The sequence below is a fragment of the Macaca thibetana genome, chromosome 4, assembly GCF_024542745.1.
Source record: "Macaca thibetana thibetana isolate TM-01 chromosome 4, ASM2454274v1, whole genome shotgun sequence".
NCBI lineage: Eukaryota > Metazoa > Chordata > Mammalia > Primates > Cercopithecidae > Macaca > Macaca thibetana.
This window is the reverse complement of record NC_065581.1, coordinates 136,889,669-136,912,148: the sequence shown is the minus strand read 5'-3', so window position 1 is coordinate 136,912,148 and position 22,480 is coordinate 136,889,669. Positions and strand designations below refer to the sequence as shown.

Below are 22,480 nucleotides of genomic sequence, written 5' to 3'. Positions count from 1 at the left end.
CTTAGGTTCCCTGCCTCCAGACCCTATTCTCCTGCCTCACAAACCACCTAGAGCCTAACTCATTTTTAATAACTTTAGCGGTGAGAAGCAGAGGAAGAACAAGAGTGAAAGTTGTCTTCCTCTACAATGCAAATTCAAAAAGGTGAAATAATTTAAGTTTTACCAACATCTTTGCTTTAAAAGAACTATTTGAAATCTCATAATAGCCAATGAAACATAAAGCTTTTTAGGGTCTAAAGTGCTTGAGGTCTGTGATATCTTCCATGCTTTATTTAGATTACTTTCATACACAATTATGATTTAAAAGGTAGGGGGTGACTCAAGCATAAAACCAATCAGATTAGCCTATAATCACTTTCACTGCTCCTACTTTATTTAATAACTTAGTCTTTTTAAATGGGGGTAGCATTTCCCCTTTCCATCAGTCATGGTTTTTCTGGCTTAATTTTCAGGGGTAATTGTATTGCAAAAGTAGAAGGATTATTTTTGCTTCTTAGCTGATGTGTACAGGCACACACGACTCAACATATTTAGTTTATTCAAATCATGAAAATAAGAACTGGCCTATATGTCTCATCTTGAAAGAAAATGCATTAGAACTAATGAAAATCCAGCAGTGGGTTTAATGAGAAAAACCAATAACCTGTCTCCTTTCAAATAGCTTATTTGTTTAGTTTCCATGGGGATCTCTGCGAAGAAACTCAGTGAATTCTCTGACCAAGCAACAGACTAAGGAGTAGTAAACCCCAATGCTGTAAATTCTTCCCTGTAAAAAAAGGAATTTACTTTCCTCATCAAAAGTTTGGTAATCTGAGTATGAGTGAAAGTTACACTCCTCACCAACGACAGAGAGGGGTGAGTGTCACAGGCAAAGCAGGAAACATCAGAGATGTCATGTTGGCACTATAAGCTCTAAAATCTTTTCCAAAAGGAGAATATGTTGAGCGTATTCTTGAATCACTCTTATGAATACAGAAAACCTATAAAACAACCCAACTCGAGAACTCAAAAGCTTAATATTGTCTTTTAAATATGCTTAAAATAGACTTTTTATAAATGCTCTCATTAAAAAAGATGTACTTTTTAATTTAAAATTAATCAATGAAAATAGGTTGCTAGGAAATGTATCTTCACATAGCAAGGGGAATGTTTTTCTCAAAATATAATTTGCTATCAAACTCTGAAATAATTTACTGCTTTCTAACACAGGCCTTCAGGGCCCCCATTACCCTTTATAATAATGTGAGTGCCCTTTGTATATAAATTTAAACTACCAGCGGGACCCATATTGACTCATTTGAAAGACAAATGGCCTTAATTGCTCTCCTTCATAGCCACTGTTAATTTTAGACTACAGGATTCTGATTAGCAATAACAACTAGGAGTAGCTATACAAAATAAGTGGGTCAACCCTTGCTATTTGTTGTACATCCCTTCCCTATCTGAAATTTGTCAAAGGAGTCTTGAAAATTATTACTGGTCTACTTGACTTGAGTAACAAGAAAACTTTCAAAATAATTTTTAATATCTAATTTACAACCAGGTATAATCCAAGCGGTGTAAAATATAGCATACTAATAAATCTTTTGCAAATCTTTTTGTAAATAATTTTGTATTTCAAGGTTAAGGGCAAATACAGTATACTGGAGTAGACTATAGGAAATACAAAAATAATAATACTAGACTGATAAATGAGACAAACTATGGGAGACATATATATTAAAATAAATACAATTTGTTATGTAGGATAATAATATGATGAAAATTCCAAAGAACACAAAAGAATTGGCTACCCACACTAGGATTGCTAAGGGAAGGTTTCATTGAGTTACTCGTAGTGAATATGAGGAAGGATATACCAAGCAGAGGCAACTCAGAATGGAAATGGGATTAAAAGTAGAGGAAAAGCAAGAGCAGCAGCATATAAGTCTAAGGGAACATCATATGTTGTGAAATCTCAAATAATTCTGTATAATGAGCATCCAGAATATGTAGGAAACTAGGAAGAAACAAGTAAATACGAAAAAGTTTAGATGTCAGCAAAAGGAGTTTAGAGTTTGTTCTACAGCTGTATTAAAATCTTTAAAAGATGTTATCAAAGAGTATGAGGCAATTCAAGCATTTAAAAAAAAAATGGTAATAACCCATGTAGAGTTAAAAGAGGAATGGAGGGAAACAGAGGAAAATAATTTGTTTCAACCTTGTAACAGAGAACAGCACATAACATATCCTGAATTAATTCAAACATATACAGTTCCTATTGACCATTTAGGACTCACTAGAAAGGTCTAAACACCAAGTCCCCTATTATACACAGTCCTCGATACACATTCTTGAGTTCAAGACATCTTTATGTATAGCATTACATAAATCTATTTAAAAGACAAATGTCATAGGAAGGTCCTAGTTCATAAATTAAAACATACCTTATGAATTTAAAGTTTCACTGAGCTGGATGGTAGATGGCAGAACAGAAAGAGGTAATACCAAATTGGTGTTCAAGAAATTTAGTTAGGCAGAGGGAAAGAAAAATGAGCACGGAAATGTTCCATTTTCTGCTGTTGCATTTGCTACTGGTGATAAGGCTACAATGAGTAGCTGCAAATCATGCCAGAGAAATGGTGACCACAGTTCCTTGACCTTTGGAGGAAAATTACTTCTGAAGAGCATGTCACAGATTGCTAATTCCTCTACTCCAATCAATCAACTAAGGGACAGATCTATCACCAAAATGGTCTGCTTCTGTGATAGCAAGCCACTTAAGGGGTTGGCAACCTGTTCATCTGAAAATAAAAATCAAGCTGATTTGAACTTGCCAGAATTTCATTTTATTCCTAAACTGCTCAGTGAAAAATGTGTTACTAAGTAGTATTAGACACCAAAAAGATTAAACATAAAAAGTAAAGAAAAGTAAGTACCCCGGCCCCAAAACTATATTGCCTAAACATCTGGCATTTAGATTCTTGAGTGCTTATTTAAAGAGAAGGTAAAAGTTCTGTGAGAGAACACGGAACTAGAGACATTTTCTGCAGAATCAGGAAAAAAATGAATACTAAATTTAAGTCCTTTCTGAAGTCAAACTTTTCAATAAAATCTGGGTTCAACTTAATTTAAACGAAGTTGAACTGAAGAAAAATGAAAAGTCAGTAGATCACTGGAAAGCTGTGAAGGACATTCTTTTAAAAGATTGTCTAGGATCTTCCACATTTTCCCCTTCATGGCACCTCTAGATTCTTAATTTTCTGACTGAGTACAGTAGCAAGAAACAAAGTAGAATTATCTTTCATGGTTCTTTACTGTTTGTAAAGAACAAGCTTTATTTAGCTGAAGATACAGAGCATTTTCTTAAATTTTTGGAATATATGTAGTTTTTTCAAGTAGAAAGAAAGCCCAAAACAAAATATGTTGGAAAATACAATATCCCCTTAGTAAAGTTGCTTGATGATCCTCAAAAATGGACAAATTAACCTTCTCCAATAGTGAATTAAGCTGTGATACATAACTTTGCTCATGTAAGTGATTATCAACTTGGAATGATCTTTCTTCCATTTAGGACACAGAGAAAGATTAATTACATGTCACATTAGGACACATGCAATACTGAGTTAAACTAACTTTGTCATCTATTTACGCTAATCAGAAACCATCATATAAATTTGTCGGTATGATCTCCAAAATTCATTACAAAAAAAGCCAATATATTTCACAAAAATTTTAAAAGAATGAAAATTACTAAATATCTTAAATGCAGTTCTATTGATAATCTGGGTAATATAGTTTATTCCCGGAAAAACACCTTACAGAAGTACAGAAATTAGTGGGTTTTGGTTTTGTTTTTGTTTTTGAGACGGAGTCTCGCTCTGTCACCAGGCTGGAGTGCAGAGGCACGATCTGGACTGGCTGCAACCTCCGCCTTCCAGGTTTAAGCGATTCTCCTGCCTGAGCTTCCCGAGTAGCTGGGACTCATGCCACCATGCCCATTATTTTTGTATTTTTAGTAGAGACAGGGTTTCACCATGTTGGCTAGAATGGTCTCAATCTCTTGACCTCATGATTCGCCCATCTCGGCCTCCCAATATGCTGGGATTACAGGCGTGAGCCACTGCGCCCAGCCAGAAATTAATAGTCTTAAATAAAGTTCATCTTTCCTCTGAAATATATTGGCATATCTGAATAGTTTTTTTTTTTTCCTTTTAACTCGACACTTCTGAGAATACTGAAGGTACAAAACAAAAACTGGCATACCAAGATAAATATTTAGGTACTTTATACCTGCTGTAATGACAAGCAACAGTTTTGTTTTCCAATTTAAGTACTGAAATTAAAACAGGAACAATTCCAAGTCGATACAAATAACAAATGGTTTTAAGGGCATATTTATGAGTCACTGGTCATAACACATTGCTCTGGTTCATTACCAAAGAGGATCTACTAGAAGAAAACAGAAAATTTATGAATAGGAGTTCTTTAAATAATAATCACTTGAGATCCTGAAAGTATCCTTTGCCCTGCTTGTAGTTAATGAGGGTGTGAAAATATTATTTAGGTCTAACTCCTTCATTAAGGAAAAAGAACTAGAGACACATTTCAGGAAATCCAGACCCATTATTTATTGATAGGTAGAAATAGCTCTTAATGATGACAGAACTCACTTCAAACACAATTGTTAATTATCTAATTGTTCATCCCTAGAGTTCCATCTCTAGCCAAGAATATATATGTTTATATAATCCAAGATTATTTAGCTAGTAAGGCTTCTATTCAAATTGTATATTATTTGAAGCAGATGCTCTACTCCAACTAAATAATCTTCACTGAACTAACCAGAGTGTAATAACAAGTTCAATTCCACCCCCTTCATCTTTACAGAGAAACAACATTAAAATTCCTTATATCTCTATTAATAAGGCTGAAAGAATTTTAAGTATGGGCCATACATCATCCACGCAAGTGACAGAAGAGAGACAATATAGCTAAACGCAGCCTGGAGTAATGGCTAAATACATACATAGCTTTCATATTTTACTTCTTTGAGCTTCAATTTCCTCCCCAGTACAATCAAAATAATAACAGTTATAGCACAGTGGTGTTAGATTAGTCATAATGCATGTCAAACTCTTAACACCCAACACAGTTTTTTTTTGGTTAAAAAAGCATCCTTATTTTTTCATGTTTTATTCTTCCCAGTTTATTCTGTATATGCTATACAGATGCACACAGTTAACAGCTAAGCCCTTAACAAAAAGAGAAATATGGTTTCCATCTAATATACACAGAAAGACTAAAGATAGTTTATATAAAGGCAATATTACCATATTGCTAAAATCAGTTTTACCTGAACACTCATCATATATACTTTCAAACAGTCAGTAAATACCTTCCTTTAGCATAGGAATCAGCAAACTTCATGTACAAAAAGTAAGGTAGTAAATATTTCCAGTTTTGTGGGCCATGCCATTTTTGTCATAACTACAAAACTCTTGTCATCATATCAAGAAGCCACAAAGAATACCTAACAAATGGGCATAGCTATGGCTGTACTTGATTAAAATTCTATTCACAAAACAGGCCACATTCTGAATTTGGCCCAAAGTTCACCAACCCCTGGTTTAGATCACTGTGATCTTAAACCGTAGGCAGAATATAGTCTGCTTAAAAGCTTACAACCAAGAACCTTTAACTTCCGCATCACCTCCATATTTTCTTTCTCACATGTTAAGTAGTGGTGAGCCACACACAGCCAAGCAACTGAACCAGAAATGGAGAATGATAGTGCTACATCTGAAACCAAATCAGTTGTCTGGCTGGCAAGCAGTATGAGTAATAAAGTGAAATTAGAAAAAGTGAGAACTAGAGACACTTTCAAGGGCCTCCAGTCCAAATGCTTCCAGCTTGTAAGACCACAATAGGAAATACCTCATGCCCTAGCATATACATGTATACATGCATGCGAGTTATCTCCTACTATGCTTCACTAGTTCAGTGCTCTTTCTATAAATGAAATAAAATGAAGAATAGTTAGGTAAATCAAGGAAGCATCTATTAAAAGGAAAAAGGTCAGCAGTCCTTTGTTTTAAATACAGGTAACCACATATCCATTGTAGCAGGGGATCCCGAAGTGTGATCAATCCAAATCTTACCTAATTTTTAGGTCTCAGGTACAAGTTGGAATTCAAAAATAAGCCTCTGAGACCTGGGCAGCTTTGCCAGTATGTATGTGACTTCATCCAACCTCATTATGGAGCTAATGGGTAATTAATTACATGCCAAATACCCATAGAAATGATTTCACAGATGAAAAGAGTTTTTGAAAATGTAAAAGGAACATGTTAGTGAAAAGTACCCCAAAGCAGAAAAAATAAAACTTGCCAAGAGTCACAGAGCAAGAATGTACCAGAGCCAGGGGCTGAACTTAGGCACTATGGGTTCTTTACTCTTAAACACTACATTAAGTGTCTCCTAAAAGTGAGGCAGGATTAGCCATTTTTAGAATTATCCAGTACAGTTGCCTCCAATGGGCACAACCTCAAGAGAAGATATTCCCCATTCCACCCATTTGGTATCATGTTGGTGCTGCATCCTATGAGAATAAAAATGTGGTAAATTTTGAACCATATAATACATCAACGTCTCTCAGACATCTCTGATATCACAAACAGGAAAGGGTCTTTATTGGAAAAAGCTATAAAAGTCTAGCTAATTAAAATTTTTACAAATAATTGTATTTAAATAGGGTGACTTAAGGCTGAAAATTTATATGATCATTAACACTGTCCTATCACTCTTGCTTGGGAACCTTCACTTTTCACCTCACCTCCCCCTAAAACATGTATAAACCAGTGAATTTTCTATCTTTAAAAACATTAAAAGCAATTTTGTTCTGACTATTTTTGCAGCAGCCCTTGCACAAACTGTAGGATAATAAACCAGGTGTTTTCCCAAAGATCATTAGTGAGTATATTTACCCAAGTTTCTTTTCCTACTTTTTATACTTTTAACTATTCCAGCAAAAGGTCTTTTTCGCTTAGTGTTAGATACACAATAGAGAAACTCATTGAACAAAGTAATAGAGACTAAATGTAGTGAAAAATAAAATTCTCAACTGAAGCCATATTTACATTTTGGTAAAATTGGAAACCACCCAAGCTCACATTTAAACATATCTTTGTTTTGTTTTGTTTCTCCTGGAGAGATTATTGATTACTGGTGGGCTCCACTTCATCCATATGAGACACACACTAGCTTATTTCAGTAGTTGCTCCTGACTTAGCTCAAGCATGATGGGAGATAGATCATTTTTCTTTTATGAAGGGATGTAAAACAGAATTCCATGACCCAATCTCCTAGAGGAAGGGCAAAGGCCTGCTTTGAGGGGTTGAATTTAAAGTTTTACTTCAGACTGGCAAAGGAAATTTAAATATACTCACCTACATTTTAAGGAGGTAAACAATTAAGTTTTGTAGGACTTTGAAGTACACTTCAAGAAAATAGATAACCAATTAATTTATGTAAATAATTAAAATGCATCTTGAAATTTTAAAAAAAAAGAACACTTTTTTAAAGAGGCTCACTTGAGCCCAGAGTTGGAGACTATCCTGGGCAACATAGGGAGACCCCACCTCTACAAAAAATAAATAAAAAAAAATTAGCCAAGCATGGTGGAGCGTGACTGTAGTCTCAGCTATCGGGAGACTGATTACTTGAGCCTGGGAGGGTGAGGGTGCAGTAAGCCATGATCACACCACTGCACTCCAGGCTGGGTGACAGAGTGAGACCCAATCTCAAAAATAATAATTCCATATATATATATATATAACTTTATCTTCCCATATTTTTCATTAATATAAAACCCCTTGCGTATCAAAATGTTTCTAGACTAGGTTAACATAGAAGGTGTATGGACCAGTGTTTGGGTTTTTCAAACTTCTTAAAACACAATTCTTAAGAGTAAAGAATGATGGTTTTTTTCTGCCATTTTCTTCAGTTAGAATAGATAATTGGATATCATCCTCATTACAACCAGTATATTAACTATTGCTACTGGATGCATTAACCAGCTATTCTCATTCTAAGCATAATTTAATGTCAGTTTAGCCTTCTGTCTGGTTCAGAACAAACAAGCCACTCACACAAACATAAGCAAATCATTTTGTTAATGTTGACTGACATCAGAACCCTGGATGTAGAGGACCTTTGCTCCCTTTCTCATAAAGACAGTACTCTGGGCTTTAAAGGGAGTTTTAGTGAAACTTTTAAGATAATCTTTAAAAGTGCCAACTTCTGACCAAATCAATGCTGAAACCTGAATCACAGTAACTCTCCTCAAATTTCCTCCCTCAGGAGAGTGCATATAGTTACCATTTAGTGGAATCACCACATAAAGATTTCTCAAGCAGCAAAAACCACTGCTTTGCACAGATATTTAAGTGACATGTAAGTCAATGGCCATTCTAACCCAACGAAGACAGTGTTAAAGGGGGGAATAGTGAATAAAATTTTACATTGGATCTCACCAAGATTCAGGTTTGTGTGTGTTTTCATTTTTTCATTTCTATACCAACAAAGAAACTATTTGGACTGACCTTCTGATTTCTATTTCCAACTACTACTTAGAAACGTGTGCCAATTAGTTTGAAAATTTCTCCACAATATCCTATGATATTAGAAGCTAAGTGTTATGCACATTTAAGTCATCATTAGTTAGTATCTTAGTTAGGAAAACATCTAGATCAAGCTTGTCCAACTCATAGGCAACAATTTAATGGAGATAAGAAGTTAACCTTCTTTTGCTTCAAACTCTAGTATATCAGAAGTTCGTGGTTCCTAAGAACAGTATGTATGAAAAGATCTCCAGACTTGAAATATCCTGATCTCATCAGAGATAGATGACTGGGGCCAGGAACAGTGGCTCACACCAGTAATCCCAGCACTTTGGGAAGACAGAGGGGTTAGATTGCTTGAGCCTAAGAGTTCAAGACCAGCCTGGGCAACAAAGCAAGACCCCCACGTCTACAACAATTTTTAAAAATTAGCCAGGAGGAGTGGCATACACCTGTAGTCCCAGCTACTTGGGAGGCTGAGGCGGGAAGATCTCTTGAGCCCAGCAATTTGAGACCGCAGTCAGCTATTGCGCCACTGTACTCCAGCCTGATTGACAGAGCAAGACCAAGTCAAAAGAAAAGAAAAGAAAAGAAAAGAAGAAGAAGAAAAAATGATTCACTGAAGTATTATAAAACTCTTTCATTCAACTTCTTTTAATTTTCCCTCCAGCCCTTGCTCCAAAACATAATGACCAAGTTTAAATCTATCAAATTGTAAAGTTTATTGAAAAAGGTGAACACGGTCCTTCAGAAGAAAATCTAAAAAGCAAGAAGTTTTTAAATTTCAAGTATGGGGGAGGAAAGCTGGCAAATAAGATTTGCATAATAGATTAAAAGCACTAGCAGTACGAAGATAGCATTTGAAGTCTGGTATCTTCTCTGCAGTATTATAGCTTTCATGACTCACTTCTCATCTCAAGTCACACCTTATATTTTGAAATATTCAAGTCACTAAAAATAGATAAAATAAATTATTACAATGTGTTTCTGACAAGGACATCCTGGCCAGTAATTATTAAAAATAAAACTGCCCGGCCGGGTGCAGTGGCTCATGCCTATAATCCCAGCATTTTGGGAGACCAAGGCAGGTGGATCACCTGAGGTCAGGAGTTCGAGACCAGCCTGGCCAACATGGTGAAACCCCATCTCTACTAAAAATACAAGAATTAGCTGGGCATGGTGGCAAGTGCCTGTAATCTCAGCTACTCAGGAGGCTGAGGTAGGAGAATAGCTTGAACCCAGGAGGCGGAGGTCGCAGTGAGCCGAGATCATGCCATTGCACTCCAGCCTGGGTGACCGAGTGAGACTGTCTCAAAAAAAAAAAAAAAAAAAAAAAAAAACTACCCCTAATTACGGTTCCAATAAACTTAGGAAAAAAATCTCTCAACTTCACTATTCGAGTAAGGGCAAATTGCAATGAAAATGAAGAGTTTGTCCATATCATTTGCAAAAAAGCAAAGGATTGATAATATGTAGTATTGATCATAGAGGAGATAACAGAAGGACAATTGGCACTTTCTTTGTTTGAGGGCAACTTGGTTTCATTTAGCAAAGTTGTTAATATGCTTGCCCTATAATCCAGCACTTTCACTTCTACCCTACATAAATGTTGGCATATGTTTAGTCCTGAGTCCTATAGACACAAGCTAAGGCTATCAACACTGAGAGAAACAAAAGCAAAATGTCTATCGGTCTTTTTAATGAACCCAATGGCTAGAGGGAAAAATTGAAAGAACAGACTTAAAGGGCACTAAGAGCAAAATGGCTTGCAAATATACCCTCAAACTTTGGACTAATGAATAACAGAAAGATATCATAATAATTCGTGTGGAGAATCTGAATATTCAACATTATCAATTGATTAAGACAAAGCATATTTTAAGAAATAACATAGGATCTGGCAATTATCTGGCCAAACTGCTGACCGAATAAAAAGATCCAAAGATGTTACAGAGGTAAAGAGATGTTGAATCAGTGACGAAAATGGAAAGAAAAAAGTGCCATGGGAGATCTGTGACATAAAAGTATCCCTTCCTAGCCATGAACTATTTCAGCTAGCAATTTAGTGGATTAAGAAAATAAACACAGGGAAACTACTTATGGGAAGTAACATTTTATGATAAGCTATCCAAGATAAGATTGATTACACCAATAGCCTTTTAAGTCAGCCAACAATAAACTTATCTAAAAAATGGCTATAAGTATAACTTCCTAGTATTCTCCTGACATCTAATTACATAATTTAGCTCCTTTTCACTTATCATTTCAGTAACTGCAGGCCTTCTCTGAAGATAAAATCAGAATGCAAAATAGATTACGTGTAATCGAGGTAGACACATCATAAGTATTTCTGATGCTGCTCTATCTGGAAGGGATGGGTTTATAACTTTGCCAGAAGATGTAAATATATATTTTTTCATTAAGAAATGTTTGAACTATGACTGTGACTACCTAGCTACTATTACTCATAACATTATTTAATTCAATATTTTTACTCCTAGCCTGACATTAGTAAAATAAAATCTGTTCCTAGAAATAGCATTTTCAATTAGTGGCCTACAATACAATCAACTTGTAAAGTCACATGTTGATATGGTTTGGCTGTGTCCCCACTCAAATCTCATCTTGAATTCTCAGGTGTTGTGGGAGGGAACCAATGGCAGGTAATTGAATCATGGGGGCAGGATTTTCCCATGCTGTTGTAGTGATACTGAGTAAGTCTCATGGGATCTGGTCGTTATTAAAAGGGAGCGTTTTCCTGCACAAGTTCTTTTTGCCCCCTGCCATTCCACATAAGATGTGACTTGCTCCTCCTTGCCTTATGCCATGATTATGAGGCCTTCCCCAGCCACGGGGAACTGTAAGTCCATTAAACATCTTTCTTTTGTAAATTGCCCAGTCTCAGGTATGTCTTTATCAGCAGTGTGAAAATACACTAATACACATGTTAAATGTACTAAGAAAAATAAGAAAATACCATCCAGGGTCAAGTCCTTTCCTAACCCCTCCTTTTAGCCCTCACCATTATGATTAATTTTAGTCTACAATTTGGTTGTTACCATAGATTTTACTCAGATCGAGAAGGTACATGGAGGAAGTCACACTGGAGGAAGTAAGACATGAAAATCATGTATAGAGCAAGCAATTAGCTGATATTCCAAGTAATTGTATTTGTCTAAGATTCTTTCATGAAATGCATTTGGGTTATTATTCAACAGCTTGTAACCTCCAACCAGTGAAAGACTGCTGTATCTAGAAGGAAATGTGTGCACCCTCTCCCTGCTGTGATCAGGTCAACAAGTAAATGTACCCCCAAAACGAGCATTATCCATTTATAGGATTCTGCAGTTCACCCTCAGTTCCCTTTAGTAATCTATAAAAGGGATTGACTATGTTTCATATGAAGATTTGTTTTTCATATATTCTGAGCATATTGTAAAAGAGACAAAAACTACTTTTTGCTGGGAAGATATTGGCAATAACATAGTCATGTTTTCAAGAAATATTATTTCTACCAAAACATTAAAAATCGCTAAGAATGATTTGTCATGTGGCCTTGCATCGGGCTGTGGTAACCTCCACAACAGGCAGTCCTAAATTGGAGTATTTGTGATTTCTTTAAAGACCCTAACAGCGCAATGAGTGAAAGTCTACTGAATCTGACTCAACGGCATTAATTGCATCTCCAAGGGTGAAGTGAGAACTGTGTGAGTCGAAGAAAACTTTATAGTACTATAAAATACGGGTGTAGAAGTCACAGGGGAGGGGAACTGCAGGGTAAGTGAGGGTGAGAGCTGACTTCCTGCCCAGTCACTAACTTGGCTGAGGCTGGGCCTTCAGTGGCAAAACTTCCTTATCAGCCTTAAGTTTGCTTGTTTATTTTCTTTTTGAGACAGGGTCTTGCTCTGTAGCCCAGACTGAAGTGCAGTGACACAATCTGGCTCACTGCAGCCTCAACCTCTGGAGCTCAAGTGATCCTCCTGCCTCAGACTCCTGAGTAGCTGGGACTACAGGTGGATGCCACGACACCTGGCTAATTTTTGTATTTTTTGTAGAGATAGGGTGCTGCCATGCTGCCCAGACTAGTTTCGAACTTCTGAGCTCATGCAATCCACCCACCTCAGCCTTTCAAAGTACTGGGATTACAAGCATGAACCACTATGCTCGGCCTACCAGCCTTAAGTTTATAATCATAATCACAACCACACCAAATGAACAGACTCTTCTTCTTAAGCATTTCGGACACAAAGTTAAGCTCTCCAAAAACTCAGGGTGCCAGCCATATTGTATTTTTTCTAAATCTCAATGTTACCTGGAATAAGAGTTAGATGTAAACTAGTCAACATTACTATCTACATTAAATACAGAAAATATCAACACACACAGAAAATAGAAACATCTTTTCCCACAGAGAAAGTAGGTGGGGACTTAACATTTTTCACTCCTAAATTGAGAGCAGTTTTACTTCAGTCCTATGATCAAATCTATTCTCTACATGTTGACAGCTTCGAGCAGCTATAAGTAGCAGCAAATTACAATACGTGCCATTTGGAATGCAGTTTTACAATTACAATCATTAGCTGCACTACAATTTACAAAACTCAGAAAGCTTTATGGATCTCAAAGGGGATTAATGAAAATATTTGGTCAAAACACAAATGAAGTGTAAAACCAATAGTTATTTTTAAAATACAAAAAGTATTTAACACAGTTCACAGCACATAGTAAGTACTAAGTAAACAATAGAGCTTTTTTAATTTATTTAAAAGATCACATATATTCCCAAAAACCAGAAGCAGTAAGTGCTAATATTTTGGTTTCTATTTATTTCTAGCCTTTCCCACATTATACTTTCTTATTGTTTATTGATGATATTTGGAAAAGTCACCTCTTTTTGAAAATTTGCAGTCTCTAATCATTTTGCTAATGATCTAAATCTAGTAATTTTACAATTGATGCTACTGGGCCTTCTAAGTATAAATTCATAATGTCTAAATAATACTGTTTGTTTTCCTCTGTATATGTGTAAAATTACTTAAATCCATAAAAATTTCTAAAACAATATTAGTAATGGTGATATGGAGCAGATCTTAATTTATTAGTGCTCTTCCTATGAGACGGAGTGTTAATTTGTTGGTAAATTAATATCTCTTTCCAATCATCTTCAATGCTACTTCCTATACAGGATATTCAGCAGCCATTGATGGCAGAGTGGTGAAATGCCAGGCAATGTTCTAAGCAATCTAAACAATTCATTTAATATCCACACCTTAGTAGGGGGTACATTAATATGAAACGATGTATTTAATCCCCACAACAACCTAAAAAGTTGGGCATTATTATCATTCCCATTTTATTGATGAGGAAACTAAGGTAGAGAGAACTTGAGTAATTTGTTTAAGGTCTCATTGCTAGTAAGGCATCAAACCATAGTTCAAACCCAAGCAAAGCTGGCATTTCCAAACTTCTTTTCAGATGCATGGAAATACGTACTGCGAGGGGAAGAGAAACATCAAACTTCAGGAGAAAGTCAACAAGTAGGCCAGGTATTACCAAGTCAAAAATGCAAACTAGAATGGTAGGCCAGCAGCCTCATATCATAAGCCAGAGAACACTGGCATTCCTGCAATACAGGAAAGATCTCTGGAGAAAGAAGATACATTTTTGTACAAACTATGGCCAATGATAAGAGTTCTCTAAGGAAAGGCAGATTTCATGCTTTAGACACTCCACATAATAGAGTAATGGCTTCCTGTTGGCCTAGGAATCTCACAGGCTTCTCAACCCAGTGAATTTTAAGTAAGCTGTTGGCACCAATTCTCTTTCACTCCTTTCTCCCTATTTCTTCCCTTCACGAGCGGGAGGGACCCATGGTCTCATTTTAGCAGCTGTGACTCAGCTGTCTACTCTACATGCCCACACTAGGAATTTGGACAACCCTTTAGAGATGCCATTTACAAGTGAGAAACTGTTGGGAGAACAAGGATGCGTGCCTCTTTCAGTTAGCATCTCTTTTGTGTAATAAATATTTTTAACCTAGTTTATTTCAGCATCTACAACCCATATATTTCCTCAGGAAGGGCATTTAGTTTACTAGAACCAGCTATTTGAGAATGGTATCTGTATTTAAGCCCGCCTACATATCCCTAAAGCAGGACAAGGCAATGATATTCTAAACTGTCTCCTGTAGAGTTCAAAGCAATCCCACAAAGGAAGAGAAAGGAAATATCAAGGGTAACTGTCAAGTGTTTGTCTGCATGGAGTACTGCACAGACCACTGCAGAAGAGAACATTCACTGGTCCCCTTCTTTCATGAATTCCATCCTAGTTTTCAAGGAAAACGCGGAGCTCTACTTATTCTAAATGATCATTTATTTTAAATGAAAAAAAAAAAATGTGAGGAGTTGCGAAAGATTCCCAAGCCCACTTAGCACAATTCTCCACCCAGTATAGGAATGTCCTCTAGAGTCTCAAGACAGATGGCCTCTCTGCATCTGCCTGGATATTTTTCATACTCTTCATCTTAAGAAAGGGCAGGACTTCTCTGATATCAATAGTATTCCTCCGCGGTGTCTTTGAAATCACTGGACTATTCAGATGGAATGGCACAGCACGTTTGAGAAATTAGATCTTTCCAAAGGCTACACCCTATTGAATGTAACATAACCACTAGAAATCAGAACTGAAAATGACTTTAAGAATCACTTAAGCACAGGTCACCACAACCTAGGTCAGTTTAGTAAGAAGTCCACGGGTGTATGTATGTGATGCTTACCTAGAATGATCATTTTATGAGGATTACCTTCCTATACTGATCCAACTTTTCAAAACATGGTTTTATTTCTGTTGCCTTTTTCTTACTCAAACCAATGTCTACTTCTAAATTTTCATTCTTTACTACTTAATTGACCTTAATAACCCTATTTTAAAAAAGACTAACAGTAGTTAATACATCACTAAAAGAAAAGAGAAACTATAGTACTGGGATTCTGATAGCTCATGGGTCACAACTGGGAGAAAAATAAAAGTAGATTCATTCAGTCCTTAAGAAGGACTGAATAGAGTAACAAATTCCATGTGATACTCCCCAAATTCTAAGGCAAGATCCTATTCATTCTAAATATACTTATAATCGTAAACAAATAGATATAGAAAAAGTCCGCATTTCCTCCAACTCCTAGTATTAAAGTTTCAGAACCAGAAGGAATGTCAAGATTTTACCTGAATCAGCTCCCTATCTCCAGGTAGGAAAGGTATCACAGCCTCCTTTCACACCCCAGACTCTCTAAGGTGAACTGACTTTCTCAGACTCATAGTAAATGAGTGTCTCCATCGCGGGACCCCTTCTTCCTAGTGCGGCAGTTCTTTCCCTGTTGCACACCATACCACCCTGCAATGTTTAATTATTCAAATTCCCTCTGTCAACCGATTTGATTTTTTAAACATTTTTTGCTAGTATGCACAAATGAAATAACCTCAGAGTGAAAAAAATTTAAAGAGAGCCGCTATTGTGTATCATTCACCTAATGTTTTTAAAAAATGAGTCAAATAGGTGAGAAGTTGGATTGCCTTGCCACTACTTATTTGTAAAACCTTATCTTCTGGAGACTTGTTCTTTTATTGTTCTGTCCAGTTGATCTAATGTAACAATGCCATTTCTAAGCTTTACTAAGTGTGATACACAGAATATGTGAAACCAAACGCTTGTTTCATAAAGTAACCTAAACAGTTTTATTAAGTCACATATTATGTGTTCAGACTGTAGGTGGTACTTTCACTTAATATTTACAAATGTTTCATTTAAGTTATATATTATTTAATATTTATGAATATTAATTTCCATTTTTTCACTTGATATAAAACATTAACATTTTATTTAATATAAACATTCAATTTCATTTAATATTTACAAACAAGGTCAATGAAAAAGTTCTCATTTTACACCTCAGAAAACTGCTTTAAAGAACAGTTCAGTGATTTGGCCAAGGTCAGATAGCTATTAATTGGTGAACTGAAACGTGTTATCTGATTCTAAAACTTGTGTACTTTTCAAACAAAAGTAACAGGGGTCTTGATGACATTGCGGAATGAAGAAATGGCAGGGACTCTTCAGAAGCATAAGTCTAGATTAGGGAAGTATTACAAAATCAGGTAATCTTGTGTGGTTTTTTTTTTTTTTTTGGATAAAATTTCTTTAATTCGCACTCACTTGCTCATATGATTCAAGGTTTGGCACAATCTGGCAGAAAACACAGTCAAGAGCTATTGTCTACAGATCACTGTACAAAGCTCCTCCCAACGATCTCAGAATTCTCCAATGGCAAGGCTTCTTGTGAAAATTGAAAGAAAAAAAGGTTTTTCTCTAGGAATCTTAGTTTTTAATCTTGAGAAAAATCTGGATGAGGAAGCATATAAAATATAACTTGTTCTTAATGTCCAAGGCCACGAAACCATTGCCACAATTAAGAATGCTTGTTCTTTTAATGAATAAGTTAGCTATTATTTTTAAAAAACACAAAAGAACCATCTTCCTATTTTCAGTGGTGAAAAACATGCCATTTGAGATATGCAGTGAGAAAAAGAAAACACACACACATTATTCTCACAAATCACTTCCACCAAGCCCTCGGGCAGAGATGACTCTTGAGGATAATGTCCATTTGTTAAGTTCTCCTCTCTTCAGAGAGAACAGGCTGGAGCCACTGAGCAGCACCTGAACCCAAGAGGCAGCAGATGAGCCTTGTTGAAGATAATGGCATGATAAACAAACCCTAATCCAACCAGAGTTATGATTGCAATAATATTAAATCCCTCTATAAAAGATTCTTGATGTTTATTCACTCAATCACAGCAATCTGTTTGAAACCAGCAGGGTCCATGACACATAGGAAGACTTAAATAAATTACTATTCAAAATAACTGAAAATAAAAACAAAAAATCCATTCCTATATATGAGATAAAAATAGTGGTTGTGCAAAATTTTTGATGGTTGAGATTAAATGTTTGGGGCTGATAATATACTTGTAGGTGACATCAGAGCTCACTAAATCTAGTAAAGAGAAATAATTTAATTCAATAAACATTTAGCAAAGTATCAGTACTACATTCAATTTGGGGAACACAGAGATGAAAAGTGGCTGTCCTAAACAGGACTAGAGAAATAAAAGTAAATAATTACAGTATGAGAAATATATGCCATGTGTACAGGCAGCAATAGGATACATCGTTAATAAGCACTTATACTTAGGTGGATGGTCAACAAAGACTTCACAGAAGATCTGACATATTAACTAATTTTTGCAAGAAGAATGGCGACCACCACACACACACACACAAAAGTACAAAAGCAGCATGATTAACGATTAATGCAGCATTAACTTTGTTGATGAGCAGGATCAAGTTGAAGAGTGGAATACTAAGATAAGAACTGGAGAGGTAAACAACACTCAATAATAACTGGCTTTTATAACATGCTGAGTATCCTGGATTGCCTTGTAGTGAGGTACATCAGTGAGATTCTTGTTTTAACACATTAAAAATAGTATACAGGATAGATTGTAGAAGGCCATCCACAGGGACAAAGACAAAATTTAAAGATGTGATAGCAATAGTCTGGGTAAGAGTTGTTAAAGAGCTAAACTAACTCAGGTTTAAAACCAGATCTACTGTTGGTGTTGTGCTATACACATAAAAAATATAATAATTATATATAATAAAATTATATAGATATAATAATTATATAGGTAATATCACTATATTATTATAATTACCTCAGATAATTATCTATATAATTTTATGTGTATATATATACTGTAAAGTAGGACATTTTATCTAAAATCTATATTTTCCCCTTTTTTTGTATACTACTCTTACATGCCATGGAAAGTAATTCCTTTTTTTTTCTTGGGCTAACATTTACATTTTCAAAACAATCTCATTAGTTTTAACAAGTGGTCAAGTATTAAAGATACACAGTATGTGTGAGGAATAAGAGAGCCAAGAAGTTAAAAGACCAGGACAAGATAAGCCACTACGTAAGTCATGCCTAGGAAGACAATAGAGCACTAACTGTAATTTCAGAATTGCCCTATGGATCATAATATTCTCACTGCAACCTTTCCCAAGAATAGACCATTAAATATCAGAACCTCCAAAGAGAAGTTTATACACTATTTGTACATAGAAAAAATATAATGGTTAATAATGCAAATTCAAAAGCAAACATGTTAGAATGGAAAGCATGGGAGTCATTTAATAATGTCAACAGCTACAGATCACTTTAATACAAGAAAACTAATGTGTTGGCATGTCATTAAAGGTTCTTTCTGGGTCTATCACTATTATAAATCATTCTGACTTCACTAACATGTAATAATTAGGCAATAAAGCTGGGCCTTCCATTTCGATTTGCTTAATAACAAGAAAATGTCTTTGATCATCATGGTATTTTTGTCACTCAGTACCTCTTCCTTAATTTTCTCATTGCTAATAATATTGCCAGGAACTCAGAGTTTGCTTTTCCTCCCTGAGAAACAAGCAGAATTCCACAGGGAATCTTACTTACATGGTATGGGAAGAAAAAGGAACGTGGTCCTTTTCATGTCTAATTCCCAGATACATTCTCGGCAACCACTTTGTGTGTGTTCCTCTCACACTCTTGACATTCTGGGCAATGTATCACATTACTTCCCACCCATATACAGAGAGATGAAAGAGAAAGTAAAAATGCCTAGGTGCAAGTGAATTTATTTGTTTTTAAATCATTTTTAGATGCAAAGATAGATGCTAACATTCTATTAGACACTGTATCTCATCAAAAAGTTGATATGTATTTTTACCAATGCTAGGCTTTATGAATTCCATTTATCATAAAGGTCTAACCATCTAAAATCCATTAGGTTTAATTTGTAACATAATCACAGTTCCTTCAAACCACCCCACCCCCCGCACTCCTCTCCTCAAAATTCCAAATACTCCAAATAAAATGTTACCTTTAGGAAAAATGTGGTTTGAACTAGACGTCCCAGTCCTCATTGCAAACTTGTTCTGCATGTCCTAAAGCAGAGGTCCCCAATCCCCAGGTCACAGAGCAGTACAGGTCTGTGGCCTGTTAGGAACTGGGCTGCACAGCAAGAGGTGAGCACTGGCTGAATGAACATTACTGCCTGGACTCTACCTCGTGTGTCAGATCAGCTGAGGCATTAGATTCTGAGAAAAGTGTGAAGCCTACTATGAAGTGCACATGTGAGGGATCTAGGTTGCGAGCTCCTTATGAGAATCTAACTAATGCCTGATGACCTGAGGTGGAACGATGTCCTCCCAAACCAGCTCCCCAACCACTCACCCTCTTCCGGGGAAAAACTATCTTCCACAAAGCCAGTTCCTGGCTCCAGAAAGGTTGTGGACCACTATCCTAAAGCATCTACCATAAGCATATGTCCACTGTATCCAGATCCTGAGCCTCCTCCTCAGCACCAGAACACTACTAAAAGCAGCAAGGGGGAAACTGAGGAACAAATCACACCTCCACCAAATTTTAAATGTTGCTTAGGTGTCTCTGAACTTAACTCAACCACCTTCTTGTCTACATCATTCTTTTTTTCCATCCCTATTTTTGATGCCTATCCCTGCTCAGAAATACTTCACTGTAATGATCCCCTCTAGCTCTGTAAAGCATTGAAAATGTATAAGATCTACTATGCTGTGAGTGTAGACCACTACCTTTCCAAACTTTTTTCGAGTGTATTCAGCCTACCTTGCACTTTGTTTAAAATGTATTACCTGTTCTCCCCCAAAAAGAAATGGGAACATTGTCTTTGGCTATAAAGTGTGTCGAGAAAAAGAGTCATCCCAAATAACTGAATCAAATTGAAAGAAAAAATATAAATTGTCGCAATGAGGTTAAAATTCTTGGAATGATCCTTTTCTCTACGCATAGATAAATTAATCAATAAAATAAACCCAAAGCTCTAAACTGAATTATTTGCACAATTTTGCCTGAAATTCTTGCAAGCAGAAAACTAAAATATCTATTTTTCCTTCTTTAATCTGTGACTCAACTGTTGGTTTTCAATCAATAAATGTTTAATTACTACCCACTAAATCTCAGACCTTACTTTAGGTATATGGAACATGCTTTGATGAATGAGACTTTACCATTGCCCTCAGAATGCTTAGAGCTCCCTGGAGAAGCCTGGGCATAGAAATAAATAATGACAACCCAAGCAACTCGTGGTAATTACTAACACAACAGAAAGTACAAGCCAAGTGATGTGAGCATTTAGAGAGCAGCAGGAATTTTACATTTGCCATTTACGGTCAGGAAGAACTTATGAAAATGACAGTACTAAGAATAAACTTACAAGATTTTGTCAACTAAAGCTGAAGAAGGACATTCTAGTGGTGGGGACAGTATAGACAAAAAGCCACAGAGTGTATCTGGAGAACAGTGTAACATGAAGCTTAGATTTGAACCAAAAAACAGTGGCAGAGATAAAGATAGAAATTAAGCAGTTATTCTCAGTATAATCAATTTCAACTCTGGATAAAATGACGAAATTTAATTTTGGTATTTGGAGGAGACCTTCTGTGCCCCGGTAAAATAGCCTACTTGATATTTATATGTTACGGTTTGCCAGCATGTCTTAAACATCAATATCATCTTTCCTACATTAGCTTCTAGTTGCTTATAAAAAACGCAATCTTTCTTTTCCATATTGTTTAAAATCAACATTGATCAAATCTGACAGGTATATTTTTCCTAATGTCATTTATAAACAAGTAAAAATTCACTGAATTTTAGTACATCAATTGGTAAAGAAATGTATTCGAATATTTTATCTTAAAATTATAAAGCAATAAAGTTTTGGGGGAAAAAATCTTACCACATAGAATAAAATTGGAAAATACAATTTGGGAGTTTATGAGTTTGGAAAGATGGGAGCAAAAAGGGATATGAAAATAAAACAGGGCTGGTTGCCAAAAGCAGTCCCATAAATATTTTTAAGAACATTGGTATTTGTGGCAGAAGATATTAGTCAGTCTCTTTTCCTAAAAGTGAGAATAAGAGAATAGGGAGATTTTTTAAGTGTTTATTATTTGTTTATTTTCCTTTTTTTCAATCTAATGGTAATACTCCTCTGACAAAGATTCAAAACTCGTTAAATATAAGAACAAGATTTTTCACGAATCATTCAAGATGACTCTTCGTGAGTATTCACTTTTCCAGAATTAGAATTCATTTCCAGAAGGAAGGACTCAGTAACTCCCCAAGAGAGCACCTCTCCACTTCCCACCTTACACAATATACCCAAAATGTACTGCTCTTCTCTTTTACCCAGAATTGCAAGGATCAGCATACAAATGGCAGAGAGGAGTTAATTATAAATGATGGAATTAGCATGAAATAATATTTCTTCGAGTTCCACAATCAATCTAAAAGAAGCTAAAATTGTGTTCTTAAAATCCTTCTGGTGTAAAAAGCGTTTGAGTTTTGTTAATGTTTTGGTTCGGCTCATAAGAACATGTTACTCTAATAAACTGACAATTCATGATTCATGAGGCTAGGCCCATTCAAGTAAGAAACACACATTGCTAAACAACATACAAAGGCTCATCCACCTAAGAGCCCTGGCCAGCAACCAGGAGCCAACAGAGCTGCTTTGTATTTCTTCAGGGAGATCCCTCTGCCTACAACTGTATTTTTGTGTTGTGTATTTTCAAACTGTGTTGTTGAAAGGTTATGTTTAATTTTTCATGATGCGTTATTTTTCCTCATGCACACATTTTTAGTATGTTATTTCAGGTATGAATTTAATATTTTAGTTTCTGCATGTGTGCACATGCATGGGTATGTGTAAATTGATTTCGCTATCTTTAA

General features: G+C 35.8%; 1 protein-coding gene across 12 annotated transcripts in view; it reads right to left on the bottom strand.

Annotated features, from left to right (window-relative positions):
* PTPRK (protein tyrosine phosphatase receptor type K) overlaps positions 1-22,480 on the bottom strand; it is a 566,799-nt gene that overhangs the window by 445,441 nt on the left and 98,878 nt on the right. The gene's annotated exons all lie outside the window — the stretch shown is intronic.